Raw genomic sequence first — 26,729 nt, forward strand, 5'->3', positions numbered from 1 at the left:
ACCAATAAATATACGCTTATTGACATTTTTTTTACCAAAGCCATGTGGCCGAATACATTTTGGCCTAAATGTATGACTAAAATTGAGTTTATTGGATTTTTTTAATAATAAAAAGTAGAAAATATCATTTTTTTCAAAATTTTCGGTCTTTTTCCATTTATAGCGCAAAAAATAAAAACCGCAGAGGTGATCAAATACCATCAAAAGAAAGGTCTATTTGTGGGAAGAAAAGGACTCAAATTTCGTTTGGGTACAGCATTGCATGACCGCGCAATTAGCAGTTAAAGTGACGCAGTGCCAAATTGTAAAAAGTGCTCTGGTCAGGAAGGGGGTAAATCCTTCCGGGGCTGAAGTGGTTAAAGTGATTGCAAACCTCAGACATGAAATATGATCCTTCTATGCTGTATACTTTGTGTTTCTATCCAAAGCACTTAGTGTGATCTCTCTCTGCTGCCTTGTTCCTCTGTTATCTGCATTTCTGACTCCAAGAGATAATTGGTGATGGAGGAGGAGAGCTAAAGCATACAGACTTTGACAGCCACAGCTGGTCATGTTCCCATGTACTGTGAAGAGGAGGGGTGTGTGTCCCTTGTCTACAATCAGGGCTCAGAGCTCTCCTCACTGAGCTCTGCAGTGGGAGATTTCAGATCCTTGCCCCCTAACTTTCATAGTTGAGAGATCCTGTTCATAGTTGAGAGATCCTGTGCAAAATGTATGTTTTGGAAGGCTGTAGAGAAGAGAGGGTTGTAGATAAACAGGAAGTGGTGGCCCATCAATAAGCTTAATCCATGCCCCTGCCCCCCAATCTAAATGCAGGGTGCCAGATGCATGGATTTCAATGTTTTTTTTTTTTAAGTACATCATTAGAACCTGAGGCTCTAATTAGCTTCAAAAAAGGGAGGGCTCGGGAGCCCACCCAGTTGTGTGACAATAGCGAATATTTGCTATTGTCTTCCTGATTCTCCTCCCTGAGACCCGTTTGGCCAGGGAGTCTCAGCACCCACTTCCTGTTCGATTGGGAGAAGAATCCCCAGCTCTTTCTTCAGCATACTCTCAATCTCACGTTGCCTGTGACCAGTGGTCAGGGGAACTGGGTGAACCGATCCCCTTAGGTAAGGCCTCTGATCGCCGCCGCCTGGGGCGGTGGTGCAAGTGAAGAGGGCAGGTTTGTTTGCCGCTCCCTCCCAAAAATATTGAGCACCCGCCGCCACTGTAAACAGGTACAACTCACATGCAAGTTATTGTCCTAAAAAGGGTTTGGGGACCCGGGTCCTGCCCCAGGGACATGTATCACTGCAAAAAAAAGTTTTAAAAACTGAAGTTTTTTCGGGAGCAGTGATTTTAATGATGCCTAAAGTGAAAAAAAAAGTGAAATATTCCTTTAAATATCGTACCTGGGGCGTGTCTATAGTATGCCTGTAAAGTGGCGCGTGTTTCCCGTGCTTAGAACAGTCCCTGCACAAAATGACATTTGTAAAGGAATAAAAGTCATTTAAAACTGCATGCGGATTTAATGTAATGTCGGGTCCTGGCAATATGGATCAAAATCAGTGAGACAAATGGCGTGGGTACCCCCCCCCCAGTCCATTACCAGGCCATTTGGGTTTTGTATGGATATTGAGGGGAACCCCGCACCCAAATTAAAAAAAGGAAAGGCGTGGGGCCCCCAGGCCCTATATACTCTGAACAGCAGTATACAGGCGGTGCAAACAAGACAGGGACTGTAGGTTTGTTGTTAAGTAGAATCTGTTTGTAATTTTGAACTGGTACATTTTTAAAGTGTAGCTCCAGCCAAAAAAATCTATTTTTAAGCTTTTTGGAAAACATAGGGAAGGGTTATCACCCCTGTAACATTTGTTTTGCTGTCTGTGCACCTCTTCAGAAGATTTCACCTCACTTTCTGTCCCAATGACAAATGTTTTTTGAAAATTTGGGGTGTTTCCCTATATTAACTCTTACAGGAGAGAATTTCCCTTCCTAGGGGTAGATTTCATTTCCTGTTGTCTCCTTCCATTTGCAAGTAGGAGTCGTTTGTAAGTTGGACGTTTGAAAGTAGGGGCCTTCCCTATATACTCTGCAGAAATTGGGGCCTTAGGTGTTGCCACAACACTGTAAGCCCTCACAGTTACTCTTGGTGGGCACAGGAATGGGCCCTGCTGTGAAATATTAGATCAAGAATTGTAATTACATGTCCCTGTTGAACAGGGGCAGAAAAATTGGGCCTTAGGCACTGGTGCCACAACACTGCAACCCCTCACTGATGCTATAGCTGGAGCGCAGGAATGAGCCCTGCTGCAAAGTATTGCATCAAAAATTTTAATTATTCGCCCCTGTTAAACAGGGGCTGAAAAATTGGGCCTTGGGCACTGGTGCTGGTGCCACAACACTGCAACCCCTCACCGATACTCTAGTTGGAACGCAGGAATGAGCCCTGCTGCAAAGTATTGCATCAAAAATTGTAATTACACGCCCCTGTTAGACAGGGGCAGAAAAATTGGGCCTTAGCCACTGCTGCCACAACACTGCAACCCCTCACAGATACTATAGTTGGAGCGCAGGAATGGGCCCTGCTGCAAAGTATTGCATCAAAAATTGTAATTATACGCCCCTGTTAAACAGGGGCAGAAAAATTGGGCCTTAGCCACTGGTGGCGGTGCCCAGAAACAAAAATGTTCTTACAAGCTATCAGCATGAAAATTGTGGAGGAAGAGGATTGTCACTCAGCATAACAGGATAGCCACTCAGCATCAGCATAGGCAGTCTTGAAGTCTCACATTTTAAAAAAAATTATTTGGTTACATCAGCATCAGGTGCTTGGTAGCTGGCGATCCAAGACTGATTTATTTTTATGAAGGTCAGCTGATTGACCGATTCGGTGGACAGGCGGTTACAAAGCCTCCAGCAGCACTGAATGCGCGTTTCAAAAGAACGCTGGATGCAGGACAGGCCAGTAGCTCAATTGCATACTGTGCAAGCTCTGGCCAGTGATCCATCCTCAAGACCCAGTAAGCCAGAGGATTTTCGGTGGGAAAGGTGTCCAAGTCAGATCTTGCCCCTAGGTATTCCTGCACCATGTAAAACAGACACTGACCATGGTTGCTGGAACCCATCATACCTTGGGGCTGTGAGCTAAAAAATTGTCTGAACGCATCGGTCAGATGGCCACCTTCTCCACCTCTTCTTTTGTGACTGACCGAAGCCTCAGCAACACGTTGTCCAGGAGGACCAGGAAATTGTAACCTCACAGGCTCTGGAAACGCGTTTCACACACCTTTCTGCAAGGCCTCCCGAAGATGTTTCATCCACTGCTCCCTCTGCGACGGCAAGATAAGGTCCACAACCTTACCCTTGTAATGTGGATCAAGGAGGGTTGCCAGCCAGTAATGATCCCTCCCCTTGATACCACGAATACGAAGATCCTTCCGCAGGCTTTGCAGGATCAGGGAGGCCATGCAGCTTAGGTTTGCTGAGGCATTCGGTCCTAAAGATGACATGATCCATAGCCACCTCCTCCCAGCCACGTACAAGTCCATGGGTTTCTTCGTACTGTAAATGATCCCTTGAAGACTGCTGCTGAAGCTGATTGCCAGGCTCCACCTCCATGCTGAAACAATCTTCCTCCTCGTCCTCTTCCTGTGTGATCGGCGGGCACGCAGAAACACTGTCTGGATAAAGGGGGCCTTGAGAGGTAAGGAAGACCTCCTCTCCCTCCCTCTGTTCTGCCTCAAGTGCCTTGTCCATTATTCCACGCAGCGTGTGCTCCAACAGGTGGACAAGAGGGACAGTGTCACTGATGCATGCACTGTCACTGCTCACCATCCTCGTGGCTTTCTCAAATGGTGACAGGACAGTGCATGCATCCCTGATCATAGCCCACTGGCATGGGGAAAGAAAACCAAGCTCCCCTGACCCTGTCCTGGTGCAATAGTCGCATAGGTACTCATTGATGGCCCTCTGCTGCGTGTGCAGCCACTGCAGCATGGCCAACGTTGAGTTCCACCTGGTGTGCATGTCACAGATTAGGCGGTTCTTGGGCAGGTTAAATTCTTTTTGGAGGTCAGCCAGACGAGCACTGGATTATATGACCTGCAGAAATGCACACAGACTTTTCTGGCCTTCCTTAGGACATCCTGTAAGCCCGGGTACCTGCCCAAGAACCGCTGCACCCCCAAGTTAAGGACGTGAGCCAAACAGGGCACATGGGTCAGTTGTCCCTGTCGGAGGGCGGAGAGGAGGTTGGTGCTATTGTCACAAACCACCATTCCTGACTTAAGCTGGCGTGGCGTCAACCACCTCTGAACCTGCCCCTGCAGAGCTGACAGAATCTCTGCCCCAGTGTGGCTCCTGTCCCCCAAGCACACCAGCTCAAGCACCGTATGGCATCTTTTTGCCTGCGTGCTTGCGTAGCCCCTTGAACGCCTATGGAGCACCGCTGGTTTCAAGGACAAATCAGCACAGGAAGAGACCATGGAGGTAGAAGAAGAGGAGGGGGTGGAGGAGAGAGGTGTGGCAGAATCACACTACTAGAATTTTGGAGGCGTGGTGGCGAAACAACCTCCAACACTACTGCACCCTGTCGTGCATCCTTCCCAGCTGCCAGAAGAGTCACCCAGTGCGCAGTGAAAGATAGGTAACGTCCCTGTCCATGCCTGCTGGACCATGAGTCACCGGTAATATGCACCTTACCGCTGACCGCCCTGTCCAGCAAAGCCAAGACATTGCCTTCCACATGCTGGTAGAGAGCCGGAATCGCCTTTCGTGAGAAAAAGTGGCGTTTGGGAATCTGCCACGGAGGAACCGCACATTCCACAAACTCACGGAAGGGGGCCGAGTCTATCAACTGAAAAGGCAGCAGTTGAAGTGCTAGCAATTTAGCCAAGCTAGCATTCAACTGCTGGGCATGTGGATGGCTGGGAGCAAACTTCTTTCGGCGGTGCAGCAGCTGGGGCAGGGAAATTTGCCTGGTACAATCTGGTGTCAGTGTACCGATAGCAGATTGCCCGCAAGTACTTGGCTGTGACACACCTAATTCTACACCTTCATTCCTCTCAGTGCAGGTTTCAGAGAGGACTGAAGGTATAGTGGGGTTGGAGATCCCAGCTGATGAGGAGCAAGGAGAGGTCCGCTTTGTTCTTTGGTGTGGGTCTTTTAGGTACGCTTGCCAACTAACTGCATGGCAGGTCGACATATGTCTGGTCAAGCATGTGGTGCCCAAGCGGGTGATGTTTTGGCCACGCGAGATGGGCTTGAGACATATGTTGCAAATAGCAGCGGTGCGAACTGATGCACTCGTCTCAAAAAAGGCCCACAACAAAGAACTTTTGGAATAACTCCCAGAGACAGCAGCGCCCTGCACATGCGGAGCTCTGCGGTATGATGCAGTCGGTGTGCTGCCCTTAAGCTGGCCCGTGGAGGGCATCCTGCCTCATTGGAGATGTGCCTCCTCCTCCTCTCTCCTATCAGGCACCCACATGGAGTCAGAGACTTCCTCATCATCCCCTCCCTCCTCATCACTGGAGCAAAGCTGGCAGTATGCTGCAGCTGGGGGAACATGACTGCCAGGTTGCTGTCCTTCTTGGGCACCCCCTCTCTCTGGGCTCACGTTACTGCCTTCCTCTAGCTGGGTACCATCATCGGAGCCTTCAAAACGCTGGGCATCCTCCTGGAGCATGTACCCAACACTGTGGTTAAAAAAAAAGAAAAAAGAAAAAAAAGGACAAGCGTGTCCCACAGCCACGTGCTGATGAGGATGCGCCATGTCCATGACCAGCACTGTTGCCTCTAGACACAGAGCCTGCTTGCCCTCTTTTATTGGCTTGTGACTGTCTGCCTCTCCTTGTTGGCCTTCCAGACATACTAATGGCCTGCAGTGAGATGTAGCTGCACAAAGCTGGGATGTGTATATATATATATATATATATATATATATATATATATATATATATATATACTGATTATACTGCAGCTAGCAGAATCAACTGCCTGCCTGTAGTATTATTAGTATGAGAACAACAGCAATTGTCTTCAGGTAGCTTTAGGTGCACACTGTGCAAAGGACACAGTACACTAACTGTAAACACTGCAGCTGCCTGCCTGTGGTATTAATAGGATAAGAAGAACACCAGCAATTGTCTTCAGGTAGCTTTAGGTGCACACTGTGCAAAGGACACAGTACACTAACTGTAAATACTGTAAATACTGTAAAAACACCTGCCTGCCTGTCAGTAGGAAGAGAATAACAGGAACGGATCTAGCTAAACTGAATACAGTGTATATATATATATATATATATATATATATATATATATATATATATATATATATATATATATTTTTTTTTTTTATTTTCATTTATATTAGTGAAGGAACAGTCAGCTTAGAAAGGGAGTGAGAGTTCAGTGCTCACTGTACCTCCGCCCCACATAATTTGGGCTTCAGACTGGGGAGGAGCTACAGCCAGTATTACCAAATATGAAGAGGTACATTTATTTTTGCAACAGGGGCACCATTTAGAACAGGACCAAGTGCTGTATGTACGTGCACCTGAACAGAGGTCCAAGTGTCACTAATAAGTTGGGTCAAATCAGGAAGCAACCATGGGATGCACAGTAGGACAGATATAGACAGTATATCTAGCAACATGTGCATTCACTAAGAATTATTATATATATATTACCACCAAAAACACAAACACAAACATGATCCTATTCACTATGTATGTGGTAACAATCCTTGTTCCCAAAAAATACCTTAATTATTGTGTTAGCATAGGAAAACTGCATGCCGATTGTATTGTACTGTTACTCATATGGTTTCAGCTCCCCCTCATGGCCAGAGGCCAGACTACTTCACTGTGGTCCCATATACAGAAGAATAATTTTCTTTACATCTGCCTGTAACACTTGTCCTGGCACCAACTACAAAGACATTTTGAGAGATGCAGCATTGAACACTGAGTCTCTCCACTAGCTTCCTCACACTGTTCACTTGATCAGGTTCAAAACAAAGGTAAAGAGTGGAATCCCCGCACTTAACGAGGCTTCGCACACTGTAGTTCCAGGCCCAGTTCCTAGAAGGGTTCTGTTCTGCAGCGGGCTCTAAGATAAGAACCTGGCCACTTGGTAGGATGTGTTACATGCCAGGCCACCACACTCACAGAACTTCCATCACTGGCTACCACCGTTCCCACTCCCAAGTAGGGTCGCCACCTCATCCCTTTAATCCAGGACACACATTAATTACACAGGTTCTGTGGCTGATTATGGTGGTAATTAAACTCACTTGGTGCCTTATCTGCAATAAATTAGCCTCAGAACCTGTGTAATTAATATGTGTCCTGGATTAATGGGATGATATGGCAACCCTGCTCTTCCTTCTTGTTACTCTTGACTTCATAACCCAAAGGGTTAACTTGTAGTAGTAAACTTAATTCCCCAGTTCACCATTACACTGTAGAAGCACAGGCTTTCTTCATGTAAATCATACCAGATGTTGTTCTTAGCCAGAACTTCTTTACTGAAGTTAAACAAATATATTTACAGTTTTGCTGCAGTTTCCATAGAAATACATTTGGTACAACACTCTGAAATAGTATAACACTTCTATTCTCCCTTTCTATAAAAACTGTAAAGGGCTGTGCTGTGTTGTGTCATGGTGTCCATACCTTTCATTAGATTAGTTGCTACCCCACAAGGTAATACAGGTATCCCAACCCTCAGACCCATGCCAGGGTCCCATTGTGGGGTAACTCCGCTATTACAACCCAGCTTACATCCTGACACAGATCATCCTCACTGCTCACTTCTCATAGACAAAAAGAGATCACAAGGTCCCACCTCTTCCTGCATATATCACATCCAGAAGCAGGAAATGAGTCATTCAGGGGTAGGTATGCCATTGCACACACTGTTACCCCAGAGACACCAGCCATTAAGGGCCCTTTCACACCGGGGCGGGGGCGGCGGCGGCAGTAAAGCGCCGCTATTATAAGTGGCGCTTTACTGTCAGTATTACAGTCTGCAGAGGCGCTTTGCCGGCGGTATAGCCGCGCTGTCCCATTGATTTCAATGGGCAGGAGCGGTGAAGGAGCGGTATACACTCCGCTCCTTCACCGCTCCGAAGATGCTGCTAGCAGGACTTTTTTTCCCGTCCTGCTAGTGCACCGCTCCAGTGTGAAAGCCCTCGGAGCTTTCACACTGGAGGCAAAGCAGCGGCACTTTCAGGTCAGTATGCAGGCGCTATTATTAGCGCAATAGCGCCTGCAAACTGCCTCAGTGTGAAAGGCCCTTAAAGTATAACTAAAGGCTTTATTTTAGTTTTGGATAGAGTAGAGATAGATTAGAACACCTGTCAATTTTGATTGCTGTCTGTGCCTCCGTTAAGGAGATTTACCCTCTCTAAGACCCCTTTCACCCTGAGGCGGTTTTCAGGCGTTTTAGCCCTAGAAATGGCGCCTGTAAGGCACCTAAAACAAACACCTCCCATTCATTTCAGTGTGACTTTTCACACTGGGGCGGTGTGCTTGTGGGAGGTTAGGAAAAGTCCTGCAAGCAACATCTTTGGGGCAGTTTGGGAGCACTGTATGTAGCCCTCCCACTATGCCCTGCCCATTGAAATGAGAGTGCCTGAAAAGCGCTCTGGAAGCGCAGCAACATGGGTGCTTTTAACCCCTTCTTAGGCCGCTAGCAGCCCCACTGTGAAAGGGGTCTAATTGTGCTGTTTACTATTATCATTGAAAGTGAAAGTAAAAGAAAATCCCAAAACTTTGGGTTGTCCACAGAAAAGTAATAGAGGGGGAAATCTTCCAATGGGGACACTAGTTCTGGTGACCTAGGGGTCCCCAAGGAATTTCCTTCATTTTCAGGAATTTCCTCTCACTTCCTGTTTGGCTATGGGACCGGATGTGAAGAGAAATCTCCAAAATGAAAAAAAAAGTTTGCCTATAGTTCTACTTTAACCCTTTATTATGTTGAAGCTTACCAATTCTAAAGCCTCGTACATACGATCGGATTTTCGGCAGGGAATTGTGTGATGACAGACTGTTGGCCTAAAATCCGACCGTTGGTACACTCCAACAGAAAATTGTTGTCCAACTTTCCACCAACAAATGTTGGATGGCAGGCTAGTAAATTTTTGGCGGACAACAGTCTGTTGTCAGATTTTCCTATCATCTGTACACAAGTCCGTCACACAAAAGTCCAAAGTACAAACACGCATGCTCGGAAGCAAGGATGAGCCGGAAGCGGTCAGCCTAGTAAACTAGCGTTCGTAATGGAGATTTAACATTCGTGACGCAGCAAATTATGAATTATCGAAATGCAGCGCACAATTTTCTTATTTAATGGGATAATAATGAAGCTGCTTTGCTGGTGATACTGATGGCGTTATGGCAAACTTATTTGAAAATTATTTTGTTTTCTAGTGATATCAAGAATAATATTATTATGCTTTTTTTTTGGCCAAGTTACCACAGCACTATTATCCTGTAGTTTTTAATATCAAAGATACAACTATGTTGGTGTCCCTTGTTAATTTTACATTGTATTTTTGAAAATGTACTGGCCTACTCCCAAACTGTCATTTGAAATAAAACACATAGCCAAGTATTATTTTACACAATTTTTTTATTGGGCATTAAAACAAGAAAACAAATAAAATTAGACATGCTATCTGCCAATAGAACTTAACCAAAAAGTGCATTCTATGCATCAAAAAATATAGAATATATAACAAATCAAATCATTATTCAACCAAAAAATAAAATAATAATTAGTACAAGTAAGTGTGGTAGGGGTGAAAATCCTCAGGTGGATGTGGGGATGAGTGGACACACAGGGTTATATATCCCTCCCTCCCCAATCAGCTGTCAATAGCACAGCTTATAAGAGGGGAGATGGGAGGGAAGACAGGGCTAATTATCCCGGCCCCCCGTCCCGGCGCGCCCACGTGACCGCTGCACGCCGAAACGAGGTCACGTCCACCACACCCGCTGACTCACAGAGCTCTACCGGAGGACTGCCTATGTCCGCTAGGTGGAGCAAGATGGAGGTCCGGCGAAGTAAATCTAGCCCCTCAGACCTCAGATAGTGCTGCCACAGGTTCAATGAAATGGGCGGCTCTGTGTGCCGGGCGATTGTCAGGATAGGCCCATGTCAAAAGGGGGATGGAAACAAGGGAAGGGAAAAGGGAGAGCAACCACCCAGAGGGCTGACATTGCAAAAAAGGGTTGTAATATTTTATAAAAAGGATTTCTGTAAGGAGAGAAAGGGAAAGAAAACGTTAAGCATGGAAAGATTGACAGGCATTACATTGCAAGTAGATTGCAATTGAGAAACATTTTGATATAAATACATAATGTACAACAACTTGTATATATGAATACAAATACAGTAAATGCAGTAACACGAACAGCAGGATGGTAACTGGGTATGATATGACTTGTGATAGTTTATATGGGCACCTGCATGCATGCATAACTAATTGGGTGTGTGCATATATGCTGATTCCCTCACAAACTATTTAAGGGGAGACATAACGGGATATCCAATATATGTAAACAGACATCAGCAAGATTATTTCTCCATTCCTCCAGAGGAGAAACCCTTGAAAAATGGCTTGAAGCAAATGGCTTCATTCAAGCCTGGTGGCTGTGTCGCCTTTAATCTATGGATCCAGCGTAGCTCTAGCTGGAGAAGAGCTTTGTTCCAATCCCCTCCCCTAGGGTTGGGGTGTATACGATCTAGAATGAGGAACTTAATTTTTGGAAACCTGCCATTTTGAACGATTTTGGTATGCCGACCAAGCGGGAGATCTAGGTTGCATTCTAGGTACATTAACAGTGGAACATATACACTAATCCAAACGTCTTGCAATTAGCGAAATGTTTTGAATAGGTCTGACCATTGGGTAAGATCTGATTTTTTTGGGTAAGCATGAATTTACAGTAGTGGCATGTCCCACATATGTAAGTTCCTTTGTATTTACAGTGATCTTTTCTGTTTTCCCCTTTGAACTCACTGCTTACGATTTTATCCCTAACAGAGACTGCTCTTTTAAAAGAGGTTTTTCAGTCACAAATTGTCCCAGAAATGAGTCTAATGCAAGCATGTGCCAATATTTCTCCACAGTGTTTTTTACATTTTGTTGTTGATTCGTGTATTTTGTGATTATTCTTAGAGGGTTGACTTCATTTTTTGTTTTTTTCTTAATACAGAAGTTTTTTCTCGATTGTGTGGATGCCTGTTGGTAAGATCACTTAAGAGAGTCATGTGAATAACAGGATCTTGTCTGCTTCTATCTTAAAGATGGTGTCATCAGTGTAATTTCGTCTCACCCTAAGAAATTGGCTATATGGTATTGAGTCTATAAGAGCTTTTGGGTGAAAACTTGTGGTATGTAATATTGCTTTTGCGGACATGGGTTTTCTATAGAGTTTGCTGAGAAGGGAACCCCCTTCCCCTCTATAGATTTCCACGTAATGTAATGCATTGCTCATTATGGGACATTATAAAACTTAAATCAAAGTATTTTCTATTCATTCTTGAGAGACATTGGGGTTGATTTACTAAAGGGAAAAACCCCAAAATGTGGTCTGTATACATTGACAGGGCTTCATCCACCAGGAACATTTTCTCCCACTCCCCCAGGTATAGGTTGGCATACGATGGGGTACAACAAGTTCCCCTCACAACCCTCTGCACCTGGAGGTAATGGGAGCCATTGAAAGTAAATATATTATGTTCAAGCATGAATTTCAATAGGGATTGTTTGACCCCGGCTTGATCACAACTACACCTTAACTCATAAGCTGGTCCCAATATAGGCCTCAATCTAAGCAGTATAGGCCACTAACCACCTATGCCCCAAATTCAAATTGTCCCTTCGTTTTATGGCTCCTTCCTTGCGTTTGCAAGCAAACGTCCTTCCCTCCAAGATCGTTCCTACGGCTGTTCCATCGACCGTGTGTTCTGGCTTTATATACACTGTGCATGTGTCAGGGAAGAAACCGGAGAAGAACTGGCAGATATGCCAATATCCATTATGGCCGCACAAATCTGCTCATACGCATTAGCAATCAGCGCGTAACGGCGAACACACGTTAGTAACGTGCTAATTACCAGTGTTTTGCTGGCCTATATATCCAGTTTCTCTCATGAATCGCTGGATTATCGTCAGCTCTGTATCCTGTGTTCCTGTATTCCTGTGTTTCTTGCTTGATTACCTGTTACTGACCCGGCTTACCCTGACCTGCTCTGGCTTGTCTCATGGCTCTGAACCCGGCTTGTTTCACGGACCTGCTCTTGTCTGTTCCAGATTGACTTCCTGTGTTAGACCCTGGATTGATCACAACTACACCTCCTGCCTCTGCTTCTGACTGACTTCCTGTGTTTGACCACCGGCCTGGCTTCCGACGACATTTCTGCTTTTCCACCTGTTAAGATTTGCCAGTACCTGCAGGGACTCATTGGCTGTGACCACCTTCTCTGCTCCTGGGTGCTCCTGAGTGTCCTCTCCTGGAACTATCAGACCGATTCACTGGCAGGCAACTCGTGCATCTCTGGGCATAGCACCTGTCTCCAACTCCAGGGGTTCTCTGCACTCAGCCGCAAGGGTAGCCCTCTTTTCACCTCAGCCTCCAGCCTGGTACGTGACAGCATGCCTGAAACTCCGCTCTCAGTGCGTCATGAGGCTGGGGCATGACATCTCTCTTCTGCATGCGACACACACGGCGGAACATTCAGAAGGGACAAGATGGTGGAATCGGTGGATGACAAGCATCCCCACGGTGGCGGAGCTCATAGGAGGCTCAAAACAACCCCATTAGCAAGGGTGATATGGTGGAGATGGTGCACATGCTGGAGAACCACAACTACGACTGCAAGCTCGCAATTACGAACGGACAAAAGGACAGTATTTTAGACAAGGTCACCGCCGTTTAGCAGGGTGAATTTTCAGTGCAATGAACAAAGGACCAAATGAGAAAACTTCAAATGCACTCATTTAGCCACCAACAGGGGTGATTCTAGGTGGGCCAAAGGCCATGGGCTTAGGGCAGAACTTAAGGGGTAAAGAAAACTTTCTGGTTGCTGCCTGGCTCATCAGTGCCCATTAATGCAGCCTTGCCAGTGTAGACATGGGTAGTGCAGAGGCCCCGGGGATCACAGTCACACCTGCTAGAATGATCATCATATATCCCCTATCCCATAGGAGACAAGAGGGGTGGAGGGCAACTGCAGGACTTTTTCAATGTTGGCACTTGTCCAGTGTTTGCCCTCTGTAAAATGACATCACCTTCTCTATTCTATGCATTTTTCACTGTAAAAAAAACACAGCATGTGCAGCATGGTGGAGTCCACTAGTCAAGAGCAAACATTGTCATCAGACCAAGCGCAAAGTTGGTCAACTAATGTAGCAAAATGGATGCTAGAAACAGATGGGACTAGGGGTGGCTTAACCGCTTCCGAAGCAGCCGGTTTGGCTCCCCTGCGCGAAACCACGTTATTGTACATGGGCTCGCGGGGTCTGGATAGCAGGCACGTGCAGCGGGGGGTGCCGATGCTCGTGGCCAATAGTCGCGATGACTGCCAGCGACAAGCGATCATGACCAGGAGACACAGAACAGGGACGAGTGTGTGTAAACACACACTTCGCTGTTCTGTTCTGACAGGAGTGACAGATCGTGTGTTCCTATTAGCTAGGAACCACGATCTGTCACTTCCTGTAGTTAGTCCCTCCCCCTTCAGTTAGAATCACCTCCCAGGGAACACAGTTAACCCCTTCACCGCCCCCTAGTGTTAACCCCTTCACTGCCAGTGACATTTTTACAGTAATCAATGCATTTTTAATCGCACTGATCGCTGTATTAATGGCAATGGTTCCAAAAATGTGTCAAAATGATGTGTCCGCCATAATGTCGCAGTCATAATAAAGATCTCTGCCATTACTAAAAAAAAAAAATTTCCTAAAAAAAAATAAATAAATAAAAATGCTATAAATCTATCCCCTATTTTGTAGACGCTATAACTTTTGCGCAAACCAATCAATATACGTTTATTGCGATTTTTTTTTTTTACCAAAAATATATCAGCCTAAACTGAGGAAAAAAACATTTTTTTATATATTTTTGGGGGATATTTATTATAGCAAAAAGTAAAAAATAATGAATTTTTTTCAAAATTGTCACTCTTTTTTTGTTTATAGCCCAAAAAATAAAAACTGCAGAGGCGATCAAATACCACCAAAAGAAAGCTCTATTTGTGAGAAAAAAAGGACATCAATTTTGTTTGGGTACAACTTCGCACGGCTGCGCAATTTAAAGTTAAAGCGACGCAGTGCCGAATCGCAAAAAGTGCTCTGGTCAGGAAGGGGGTAAATTCTTCCGGGGCTGAAGTGGTTAATGAATGGTACATTGTTTCTTTTTAGAGGAAAGTGAGTGTGGTCAGCTCACCCAGAATGTTGGTTTGGAGGCATGTGATCTGACTCCTGGACCCAGCACAGACCTGTCTGTTGTGGACTTCAAATCCCCTGACGCAAGTCACACTGAGGGCCAAAGCGACACGGAAGTGGAAGAAAGTATTCGGAGAGCCTCTTGTTTGCGCAAGTAAGTATTCTTGGAATCTGGCTTCAAATGTGTAAAGATGTCGAGTGTTTAGCTGAACAAACAAAACACCTACTCCACACATTAGCAAAGTATGTAGCGCACATTAACATTAGAATGGAGAAGGAAGAGGTGGAAGGAGCTGGCAGTGTTGCTAAGTACCAGAGTTTTGGATACCCAAGCACCAGGGCCAAGATTACAGAGTAGTTGCAGTGTGTACATTCCTAGTAGTGTAGTTGTCTGAAGGGCAAGCAGGTTGCAAGCAACAATAGACTGGGTAGGCAAGTATTTCCTGAATTTGACTAGTAACTTGACCATAACTCACTATGTAGGGCCACTTGACCATCGTTCCCTTAATGCTTTTTTCTCTTCTTACTAGGTCATGATCTTCCAAGATGCACAGTTGGCCAAATGAGTGCAGATATGTTGCATTGTTTGAAGTATCTTGAGCAAATAAAGGAGGCTGCCACTGCTTTACAGCGAAGAATCTGTGATTTTGTAAACATTCTTGCCAAATTTTAATTTCCTCTTGCCTGGTCGGAAGTTTTTTGTTTCACTTGTTGGCTCCTGTTTGCAGTTTTAAAATTTACCATGTTTTTTGGACTTTTAAATGATAAAGTTTAGTGTCCGAACTGTGTTTTTCCACTCCACTCCTCTAGGTGCACCACCAGGCCCTGTTTTCTGTATGTTCCTCAGTCTAAAAACGACTGTGTGAATTACTAACATTGAAAATAACAGCATCACCTGTGCCAAATTCAACAAATATAGAAAACCTGACCTGGGTTTGCATCTTGAGAAGTAGAGTTGGGAAACGCTGCCCTAAGTAATGTGAATTGTAATCTTTCTGTGTTTTTAAGAATAGCAAAGCCAAAATTTGAAGATGCCCACAAATTGTGCCATAACATTCTTATTTCCCTCATGATCCTATGCCTAAAATGTGTATTTCCCTACATCTAGTTTGCTAAAGCCCCAAAACACACCGCAACATGTGCTAGCTCCCATCATGAGGTATCAATGGACGTGTTTCGGGGGTGCAACCCCTTCCTCTGACCTACTTTAGGTATGAGGAAGGGGTTACACCCACAAAACGCGTCTATTGATACCCAGTGATGAGAGATAGCACATGTTGACACACTGTGTTTTGGGGGTTTCTAAAATAACATGTTTGCAACTACACACATTTTTGGCAGGGGATCATAAGGGATATGTAATAGTTCGGCCTCTACGTGTATGTGGCTTCAAATTTTGGCTTTGAGAGGGGTGAGATCACCTCATCTGAGGAAAGCAACATCCACATGGTCTTGGGATACTAATGTCTCATTTGGCCTTCACTTTACCAAATTCGAACTTTGCAAGTTCCTAAGTTGGGGATGTGTATCTTATGTTTTCGAACATGCCTGTTTAGCCACAAAAAAGGCAAAATAATGGAAAACATACATGCTATACACCAAGATGTTAGTTTGTTATAAAACCTCAAAATGCACATGTGAATGTGCTTTGAGTAAAATGTTTTTTACTAAACAATATGTGCCTTATTATGTCAATGCTCAATACCAGTGTATTTGTATTGTAAGTTGTTGTAGTTACAGTGAAAATGCGCTCTTAAATGTGGCCTCCAAAAAATTAAAGGAGTTGAAAAGGCACAATGTTTTTGAAATTCATGCATTAGATCAATTAAGAACAAAAACATTGTGTGTGTGTGTGTAGCAGACCCACAGCACCAGAATAGTTAGCTGATGAAGAGATTGTCACCGCATGTAGCAAATAAGGTACGTTTGCACTATTGTAGCAAGTGGCCAAAATAAAGGCCATTTGAGAACATATTATACAGATAAGAAACACAGACAACAGTTGTTCAAATTAAATATGAGTTTATGATCAAATAAAATTATTATTATTCAGGATCAGCTCCAATTTGCTGCCAAGACTCTACCCACAAAATAATCAAGGTATTTTTGACGTATATCTCTGGCATTTTGGGAGGGCAATCCAGTACATTCAGATTCTAGAGCTGTCATCACGCCCACAGATGGCCGAGCTGCAGCGTCTTTAGCTGGGCCTGCCAATTCAGGGTCTGCATTAGCTGGGCAAGGTAGCTGTTAGCATTCCTATGGAGTGCTAGCAGCACAATACCACATGGTTGATTTTGTATAGTGCCAGGTTAATTGGTGTTAAAAAAAGCCTGAACTGACTGGAGAGGATGCACGAGAGAGCCCGTAATTAAATATTCTCTGCTCTTGGGTGAGGTTCCTCATAGGAAACGGCTTCATAAGATGTTTCCCCAGAGCAAAGGCCTCATCTGCAGCGAAAACTAAATTGAGGCCCTCAAAATTCTCCTCAGCAGGTTGCATGTTTAAGGTGCCATTCTGGAGCCACTTGTAGAACTCTGTCTGCATAATAACTCCTCCATCAGAGTTGCGGACGTTCTTCCCAACATTAATAAACAAGAACTCATATGTGTCAGGCACTACAGCTAGCAGGACTATGCTGCAAAAGCCCTTATAATTGAAATAATATGAGCCAGAGTTGGGTGGTGGGACAATCTGGACATGTTTTCCATCAATAGCACCACCACAGTTGGGAAAACCCCGCTGATGATGGAACTGGGCTGCAACGTCCTGCCATTGCTGTGGGTTGGAAGGAAACTGTATATTAAAAAAGGAAACAGGCATTACTACTTCTGCACATAAAATTGCAAGAAGATTTGACACAAATATGCTTGGCAAACATAAGTATAAAACTTAAATGAGTATTTAAACACAAAAGTGTAAGGCCAACTTATCTGATTCCTCACCCCCCTCTGGTGGCCCATTCTAAAAATGTTATGGTGAGGGGAGGTAATGGGTAGATGTTTTGGACAGGTAGCCCTCTCCACCTCCATGAGAGCTGTTTGGATAAATAATGTGTGATACTTTGGCCAGCTCCTCCTTACACTATTGGCAGCCCAGTGGACAGGTAAGAAGTGTCATAATCCAAAAATATGGATACACACTGTCCAAATTGCAGCACATTTTGACATTCAGAAATAACCTATCAATATAATAGGAGATAAAAACGTTCTACGTTACAATTTGAAGGTAATCAGGCAGGCCCTTGCACTAAATGCTTTGGTGAATTCATCCAGAAATATGACCACAAAAGAGGGATAGTGTGTATGGGTTTTGCAAAGTCAGCAGATAGAGTATTTGTATCTGTTGACTTAGCATTTTGGGGGGGTTACAAATGAGTTTGGATGCTGCCTGAATTAGAGGACAACAATAACATTTGGACACATTTTAGGGGTGTTTAGGGTAAGCACAAAAATGTAGCTGACAAAAACATTGTCAAGTTACTAGGCTAGGTGTGTATGGGCCCAGGATAGCATGCTGGGGAGGTTAGTGAAGGAAAATATGCATGTAGGCCAAAAAAGGAGCTGGAAAAGCTTACAGCATGCACAAGGACAAAGAGGATATTCACAGCATATTACAATAATGTTAATTATGGAATCAAGAAATTAATACAATACATTAGCAAACATTAAATACATAGAATGTGATGTTAAAGGAAAAAATGTACCCGAATATAGCCCTTCTGCTGGACTTGAATAATGGTTGAGCAGGTCTCTGGAATAATGAGTCCCAGAGCCTGGGGGGAAATCCCAGTGGTAAACTTGAGGTCCTGGAGACTTCTCCCCATTGCCAAGTACCGCAAGGTGGCTATGAGCCTTTGCTCAGGAGTAATGGCAAGCCCCATGCATGTGTCCTGCTTCTTAATATAGGGGGTCAACAATGCCAAGAGTTGGTGAAAGTAGGGGTCTGTCATCCGGAGATAATTCCGAAAATCATTCGGATTATTCTCCTGGAGCTCCCTCAGCAAAGGCATATGACATAATTGGTCACGATTAATAAAGCAACCAATTTTTGGTCCAAGAAATCCTCCTCCTCCTGTTCCTGGACTGGACTTGGGTCAAAGCAATAACTCCAAGGCCAATAATAGCACATTCTCTCCTTCGATTCCACAACATGGCCGGTTGACGAACAGCGTTCAGAAACACACTGAAAAGGACAAACTGAAAAGCACAAACTGAAAAGCGCAAATCAATACTCACCAAACTTCTACTAACACGAAATTAGGAGAAGGAGCCCAAAGGGTGGTGCCTGACAATTGAACTTCCTCTTTATTGGCTTCGTAGTACGTCTAGCACGTCACTACGTTCGTGTTTGTTGGCCGACAATTGTGTACAGTTTGTATGCAAGACAAGTTCCTGGCACACGCCCTTCGGACAAAAGTCTGATGCTTTGTCTGCCGAAAATCCGATCGTGTGTATGAGGCTTTAGTGTGACTTCATTCGTTTTCTTTTTTAGGCTTTTTCTATTTTCACCTTGTGACCTGGCCAGTAAGTATGTTGTTTTTCAAAAGAATAAGCCCTCTTCCAGATCTATACAGGAATGCGACATACCAATTACCACTGGCAGGTGTGCTTACAATAATCGGCTTTTATTAATTTATGTAAAACCTTTATCCCAAAAGGAACAAAAAAAATTACTGTAACTGCTTAGGCAGCGTGAAAATGAATGCAGCCACCACATCTACGATTGGTAACCTGCAACATATTACACTTTTGGTTTTCGATTTGATAAAACTTTAAAGGGATAGTTCACCTTTACCACAAAACTGCCTATGCAGATAAGGGGCATCTGTAGATAAAAACAAACTGTGCAGCCCTGACTAAAGTTGAATAATGCCCTTGCTATAGGTGTAGGCCATTTACATACCTTATGATGCCTGGCTGAAATACTCCCAGGACGTTGCTAAGTGAGGCCTAGTCATAACTGCTCTCCTTCTCCTACACAGGAGTGAGCCCTCAAATGCTGAGCTACTGCGTCAGGGGAGAGGAAGAGTGAGGAGGTTTGAATCAGAGAAAGGGCTCACTCCTGTGATGGTGGAGGTGAGCAGTGACGACTAGGCCTCACTTAGCAACGTCCTGGGAGTACTTGGCAATGTCCTGGGAGTATTCCAGTCAGGCTTCATAAGATATGTAAATGGTCTATATCTATAACAAGGATATTATTCACCTTTAGTTAGAGCTGCACAGTTTGTTTTATTCTACAAACCTCCATTACCTATGTAGATAGTTTTTTTGTAAAGGTGAACTATCCTTTTAAGTAAAATAAAATGATGAACGGTAAGACCTCACAGCACTGTAAATATGGAACTAATGGTGGCCTAAACTGATTTCTGATGGAAAGGGAAAGATCTTGCAACTATGCTGAGTTGAGCCATTGTCAAGTGCCATGACCTGCAGTCATTTCTTATTAGCTTGTATAAGGTTTTTAGCCAAACCATTGCAATATGTTATGGATTTAATATGTTATGCTGAATTTCCCATGTACATTTCATATCCTTTAGAAGTGAGCTTGGATAGGCTATCACTGATTGCTTGTTATCAGCACTTACAAATGTGTTTATTAGTTGTATAAGAGGTGCTTGTAGTCATTATGTAGAAACTTCCTGCCATTTCCAAGGGTATCAACAATAACTGTTTAACAATATTCATCTCTGTTGTAACACCCTGCCAAATCAGACAGAAACACCATTTTCGAGCGCCAGCTAGCTAAATGTTATTATCTGTTGTTGTTGAAGCTGTCCACAAATCAAAAATAAGTGGGAAGTGATAGAGGAATAGAAGCATAATGTTCTGCTAATGTTTATTTTGAGCATCTTCCAGGTCATCAGAGTACCAGGGAAGCATCATGTTATTGAAAAAGGGGGGGGGGGGTTCTGGTGCTCCAGATCTTGTGATGTCTAAAATAGGATGGTGCATTAATGGTTTTAATAGTACATTTAAAATAATGTTTAAAAAAGGGGGAGAGAGAGGAGGCAGCCATCCTCAGAGGGTGTCCATAGCCTCTGTAATCAAGCAAAGAGAAGGAGGGGGGGTTTGGAGGCGCCAACTCTGCTGACACTGTCATATGGTGTTAGTGTAGTGCATACACTTACTGGTTCACAGGTTCAGATGGGGTGGCGATGTCTATCGAGGGTTGTGATGTCCTGGGATGTGCTGGTGTTGAGGTGCAGGCTTCAGTGGCGATCCTTCGGCTCAGGGGATGTTTGGTCCTGGTTGGAAAAAGGCTATTCAGCGGTGTCCAATGTGTGGAAGCTCCGCGTTCCAGGGTGGTTAGCGTGGAGCTTCCACACATTGGACACCGCTGAATAGCCTTTTTCCAACCAGGACCAAACATCCCCTGAGCCGAAGGATCGCCACTGAAGCCTGCACCTCAACACCAGCACATCCCAGGACATCACAACCCTCGATAGACATCGCAACCCCATCTGAACCTACGAACCAGTAAGTGTATGCACTACACTAACACCATATGACAGTGTCAGCAGAGTTGGCACCTCCAAACCCCCCCCCTCCTTCTCGAAGCATCATGTTATGCCTTCATCTCCAAAGTGAAAATGAACCCTCTGTACACAGTTATACACCCTTTCATATCTCTTGCAAACTTTTGCATAAAAACAGGAATTCTTGGTTTGAATATATTGCAATACAGATTGGAACTGGTCAAAAGCAATCCCAGTCCCTACTCTACTGTGCAAAATGTCTTATAGTATACTTTAAAGTGGTTGTAAACCCTGTTACACTACTTTTACCTACAGGTAAGCCTATAATGAGCCTTACCTGTAGATACCGTGAATATCTCCTAAACAGTTTAGTAGATATTCACTGTATCCACATGTGCCTAGGTCATTGGCACATGCACACTGAAGAAATGGCCCACTCGTTTCTTCAGTAGTCGTGCCGTAACACCGGTGGCTCCTGCACGCATGCGCGGGATTGACGCCATTGCGGCTCCAGCCAATCACAGCGCCGGAGCACGCGAACCCCAGAAATAACTCCGAGAGACATGTCGCTGGTCTCCAGTCACAGCATTGTGTGGGGACCGCTGCAACAGCTTCGGTCCAAGGTAAGTATTTCATGCGATGCATACAAGCTCATTATGCCTTTGTCTTGTAGGTTTTTTTTTCTGAGTTTACAACCACTTTAATGGACATATAGTGCTAATATGGGGCAGGCAGAAACCGTAGAAGGGCTTAAAGTGGTTCTAAAGCCTCACATATACCCAGTGAAGTGTATAGCCTCAGATGATACACAGGGCTTAAACAAATCCTCCTACATATGTTTTACTTGTTTATCTGCAGTCTTCTCTTTTCTGCATCCCTTCAAAGCGCTGAATTTAGATAAAATCCTTCTGCATCTGCCAGTAGCACAGAGAAGAGGAGGGGCGGAGAGCTGCAGTTAGAGCTCTTGTACAGTATGTGAGAGCTGAGGAAAGGGACACACCCCCCTCCACACACGGTAGAGAAACAAAGGAACAATGTTTTGACTAGACTAGCTGTGTGCTGAGCTCTCCTCCCCTTTGTAGCGCCCCCCCCGGCCCAAGAAACTGCAGATGAACTTGGATCCCCCACCCTGCACAGCCAAGCACACCGACTCTTCATCAATACTTTAGAGACGGAGAACAGTCTATAGGCTTTGTCTGTATGTTTTACTGGGGAGTTTCAATTTGGATAGGGATGGGAAGGTATGAAATGCCCACTGGACTTCAACAACTTCAGGAAAAGCTTCCTATACACAGTCTCTATACACAGTCTCTATATACACTCTCCTTATCTTCAGCCTCCTGCACACACTTGGTTTCTGCTGGCTCACTCCTTTAAGGGAGCTGACGAGGCCTGATTCTCAGCTCAGCAACAACCATCACAGGCAAGAAACTCGCAGTCCCTTAAAAGCCCAGCCTAGCACCACATAATTACATATAGTTACATAGTTACATAGTAGGTGAGGTTGAAAAAAGACACAAGTCCATCAAGTCCAACCTATATGTGTGATTATATGTCAGTATTACCTTGTATATCCCTGTTGTGGTAGTTCAGGTGCTTATCTAATAGTTTCTTGAAACTATCAATGCTCCCCGCTGAGACCACCGTCTGTGGAAGGGAATTCCACATTCTTGCTGCTCTTACAGTAAAGAACCCTCTATGTAGTTTAAGGTTAAACCTCTTTTCCTCTAATTTTAATGAGTGGCCACAAGTCTTGTTAAACTCCCTTCTGCGAAAAAGTTTTATCCCTATTGTGGGGTCACCAGTATGGTATTTGTATATTGAAATCATATCCCCTCTCAAGTGTCTCTTCTCCAGAGAGAAAAAGTTCAGTGCTTGCAACCTTTCCTTATAACTAATATCCTCCAGACCCTTTATTAGCTTTGTTGCCCTTCTTCGTACTCGCTCCATTTCCAATACATCCTTCCTGATGACTGGTGCCCAGAACTGGACAGCATACTCTAGGTGCGGCCGGACCAGAGTCTTGTAGAGCGGGAAAATTAACGTTTTATCTCTGGAGTTGATCCCCTTTTTAATGCATGTTAATATTCTGTTTGCTTTGTTACAGCTGCATCTACTGCTTTCACTAGCCCTCCAGGCTAACTTCTCACAGTAGTCCTTACAGTAGTCCTCCACCAGGCTCTCTCACCAGCCTACCTGGCTGACTCTGCAGGAGATCTCCCAGGGAAGGGTTGAAGACTTTGCATAACGCAGTCTTCAGGGAGAACTGGCTACAGTCTCCCCACCTAGCAAGTCCCCAGTAGTGCTGCTGTACTTACACTGTCCTCACACTTGCTCCCGTGCCTCCAGGAAGGACTTCCTCCAAGTGCTGTGGCAGGATCCTTCCAGCACCCAAGCCCTGGCCCAAGGTCACCCCCCCCCCAGACTAGGAGGCACACCAGAGGACCACGACAGTCTCCACAGCAATATAACTGCAGCTTTCACCCCACTGCCCCTACTGGCATGGCTCATGCCTATTTATGAGGTAAGCCATGCCCCCTGCCAGCCCTTTACTGGGGATTGGTTGAGACCCTCATAAATATTCCAAACAGCTAACTAGCACACACTAGAGGGTGCTATACATGTTACCATTTTATTTCTGGTGTCGGGACAACTTGTCAGAAATGGCACGAAGCAGCAGAGAGAAATGACACTCAGTGCTTTGGAGAGAGACAAGTAAACACTACAGATATATGTGCTTTGTTCAGATTTCATGCATGTTTTGTCATGCAGCAAACGTGCTATAAATGCGCCAAAACGCACACTGAAAAAAGTGCGGGAGCTTCTTTGGGGCATTTGTCCCATATAGAGCAGCCCATTCAACTGACTTGGCTGCTGTATGAGTGACACCAGGAAACACATGAAAAAAGCACCAAAAAAGAGAGTGAGAATGCTGATTCTCTCTATGCCAAGTGTGAATGGGGCCTAGCACTTCCCTTCCCCCACACTGACAATGCTGCTGTCCAAAGGTTCCCCTTGTGCTCATTCATCCAAAGTGGGGGCACTCTAATACAGGAGGTGAGTTACTGGCCAGATCACCAAGTGTAAACAAAGGGAGAAAAGCCTATAAAAGAAAACTGATGCATCCAGTGATTGGTAAGCTGCAACATATTATATTTTTGTTTTTGGGTTTAATACCGCTTTAAGGGATAACTAGTTTCAACAACAAAAATGCTATATATTTCAGCTTACAATCCTTAGATATGGGTGTCTGCATTCGTTTTATTTTTTAAGCAAAAACATTTTCATCAAATACAGAAAATGCCTGTTGATCTTGCCAGAAATGCACTGTCTTTGTCACCTTCTGTGAGTTACACCAAAGAATGTTTTCCTTCTTGGCCATCTTCTGTAAGCAACAACTTGCCCTGCCCCCCCTATAATGGAGATAAAGACATGGACATGTTTGTAGTCCATATCTTTTTGTAGTTCATATCAGGAGAGCAGCCTAGGAGGATGACAACCATGGCTCCCTCCATATACAGTCAGGAAGTGACTTAGCCTCCCATGGACAGAAAGTATGTTATTCAGAGGAAATATTGGGTGAAAATGCAGCAAAATAAGCTTGAAAAAAAGAAAACAAATGCAGCCACCATACCAAGGACTAGTAATCTACAATACATTACAATTTTGGTTTGGTTTAGGTATGCTTAAGACTGAGGTCTGGTCACTAACTTACACTATGCAATAGAAATGGAAAGATGCATGTGCTCAAATCCAAAAAGCTTACATTTATGTAGCACATGAGGTGCTACATGCTAACACTGAAAATTCTGAATTAACCTTTGCACACCGATATACACTTGTATAATTCTAGTAAATGTTTGAATTGTGATTACTTATGGTCACACCATTTTCGCATGTCATAAATACAGGGTTGCTAATAGGGAAGACCGGGTCTCTCTTTTCTTTCTGCACTACCACTAGGCACTGTGTATGGCCTTGCACTTCTTTACCACTATATACTGCTCACTGCCCTGCACTTTTCTACTACTACATATCACATACTCCACAGTTCTGCACTGCCATTCCATACTGCTCATGGCCTTGTCTGCATACTGCTCATTGCACTCTCTACATACTGCTCACTGCCTTACACTTCCATACTATATACCAGGGGTCTTGAACTAAAATTTACGGAGGTCCAGTCAGTAAAACTTTCTTCGGGCAGAGGTCTGAATATCATGTTTGTACTATAACACATCACAGTCCCCCTTCATATCACAGGTACATCAGTGTCTTTAGCCTACCATTCACATCATAGCCCCCTCTATATCACAGTCCCCTCTTCACATCAGTTTCCTCAGCCCCCCCTTTCACATCACAACCCCCCATAACATCACAGTTCCCCTTTTACATCAGTGTAAATAGTACCCCTTTACATTAAACCCCACCCCCCTTTAAAGCAATTCCAGAGTGTCCTCATTTCCCCTTCACATCACAGCTCCCCTTTGAATTGGAGTGCCCCTTTACATTGCAGTGCCCTTCACATCATAGTGCCCCTTTATAACACAGTGCCTCTTTATATCACAGTGCCCTTTTAAATCATAATGTCCCTTCAAATCACAGTACCCCTTCATGGCAAAGTGACCCTTTAATCACAGTGCCCCTTTTCCATTAAGTCACAGTCCCCTTACATTACAGTACCCCTTTATGTCACACTGCCCCTCTATACCACAGTGCCCCTTCACATCAGAGTGACCCTTTCAGTGCAAGCCTCCCCTGCACAGTCCTATCTTTGGCAGTGCAGAGGCACTGATCAGCCTGGGGTGAGCTCTTCCAAGCCTGGCCGCCGTTGTCATCCACACAGCATGGCAAGGAACGGGAGCTGGCCAACTTACTATGTTAATAAGTGGGTGATTGCTCGCTTGTTAATTTGAAAAGGCTCTCGCTTTCCATCTTGATCTGCTGCACCCCCTGCACCTTGTCCTGCTGTGAAGATGACAATGGCAGGAGACTCAGGAGAGCACAACCCAGGCTAAGAGCACAGCTGCTAAGTGGTGATCGCGGTCTGGAAAGGACTGTCACTCATGTTCAGACCGCGGTCTGCCATTTAGTGGTTCCTGCTATAGCAGTAGACTGCTCAATGTGCCTCACTGACATTGCGCTCTCTTACATTGCATACCACTAAATGTTACTGCGACATGCATGAGACCAGTACTTACATCTAGCACTATGTACAGGTCTTTGCACTGTATGATACTTTACATGCAGGATTGCTGATAGGGAGTAGAGATAGGCAGCACTCACTAGCACCAGAGCAGAGATGCGGTCTTGTCAAGTAGGCTTTAAGGGGCCCCATGATGGTGGCCCTGGTTATATATGTAAGTAAACTATTTGGATTTGAGCACAGACATCTCTGCATTTCTATTGTTTAATCTCCAAAGTAATACTTCATGAAGGCTGAAGACAATAAGATAATAAGAAAACAGCATGCTGTAGAAAAAAACGACAACATATGTACTGTATATCATTAGTAAATAGTAATAGAGATTCTTTCTCAACATATGTTTATTTAGCGATGCAAATGACCTCTGCCGACTCTCCTTCTGCTGCCTTCCCGCTTGCTTAGCCAAGCATAAGTAGATAGGTACATCAGTACCCTGTGGGTGTATGTTAAGTATATAGTTTGGCTACTTAGACATCGATGACATTTAGCAAAATTTTCAGTGATGCACATGATGTGATTTAAGTTGATGAATCGGAATAAAATTAACTAGTTGCAGTGAAATTCTGTGAAGATGGAATGGGATCAGGTGCCAGTTATCAA

General features: G+C 44.4%; 1 long non-coding RNA gene across 1 annotated transcript in view; it reads left to right on the forward strand.

Moving 5' to 3' along the window:
- LOC141129795 (uncharacterized) overlaps positions 1–16,423 on the forward strand; it is a 40,506-nt gene extending 24,083 nt beyond the window's left edge. The window contains exons 4-5 of the long non-coding RNA XR_012241868.1: positions 14,422–14,599; positions 14,976–16,423. This is a non-coding gene — a long non-coding RNA (uncharacterized lncRNA). The remainder of the gene's footprint in view (positions 1–14,421; positions 14,600–14,975) is intronic.
- The last annotated feature ends 10,306 nt before the right edge of the window (positions 16,424–26,729 follow it).

This window comes from Aquarana catesbeiana, linkage group LG02, assembly GCF_042186555.1.
Source record: "Aquarana catesbeiana isolate 2022-GZ linkage group LG02, ASM4218655v1, whole genome shotgun sequence".
NCBI lineage: Eukaryota > Metazoa > Chordata > Amphibia > Anura > Ranidae > Aquarana > Aquarana catesbeiana.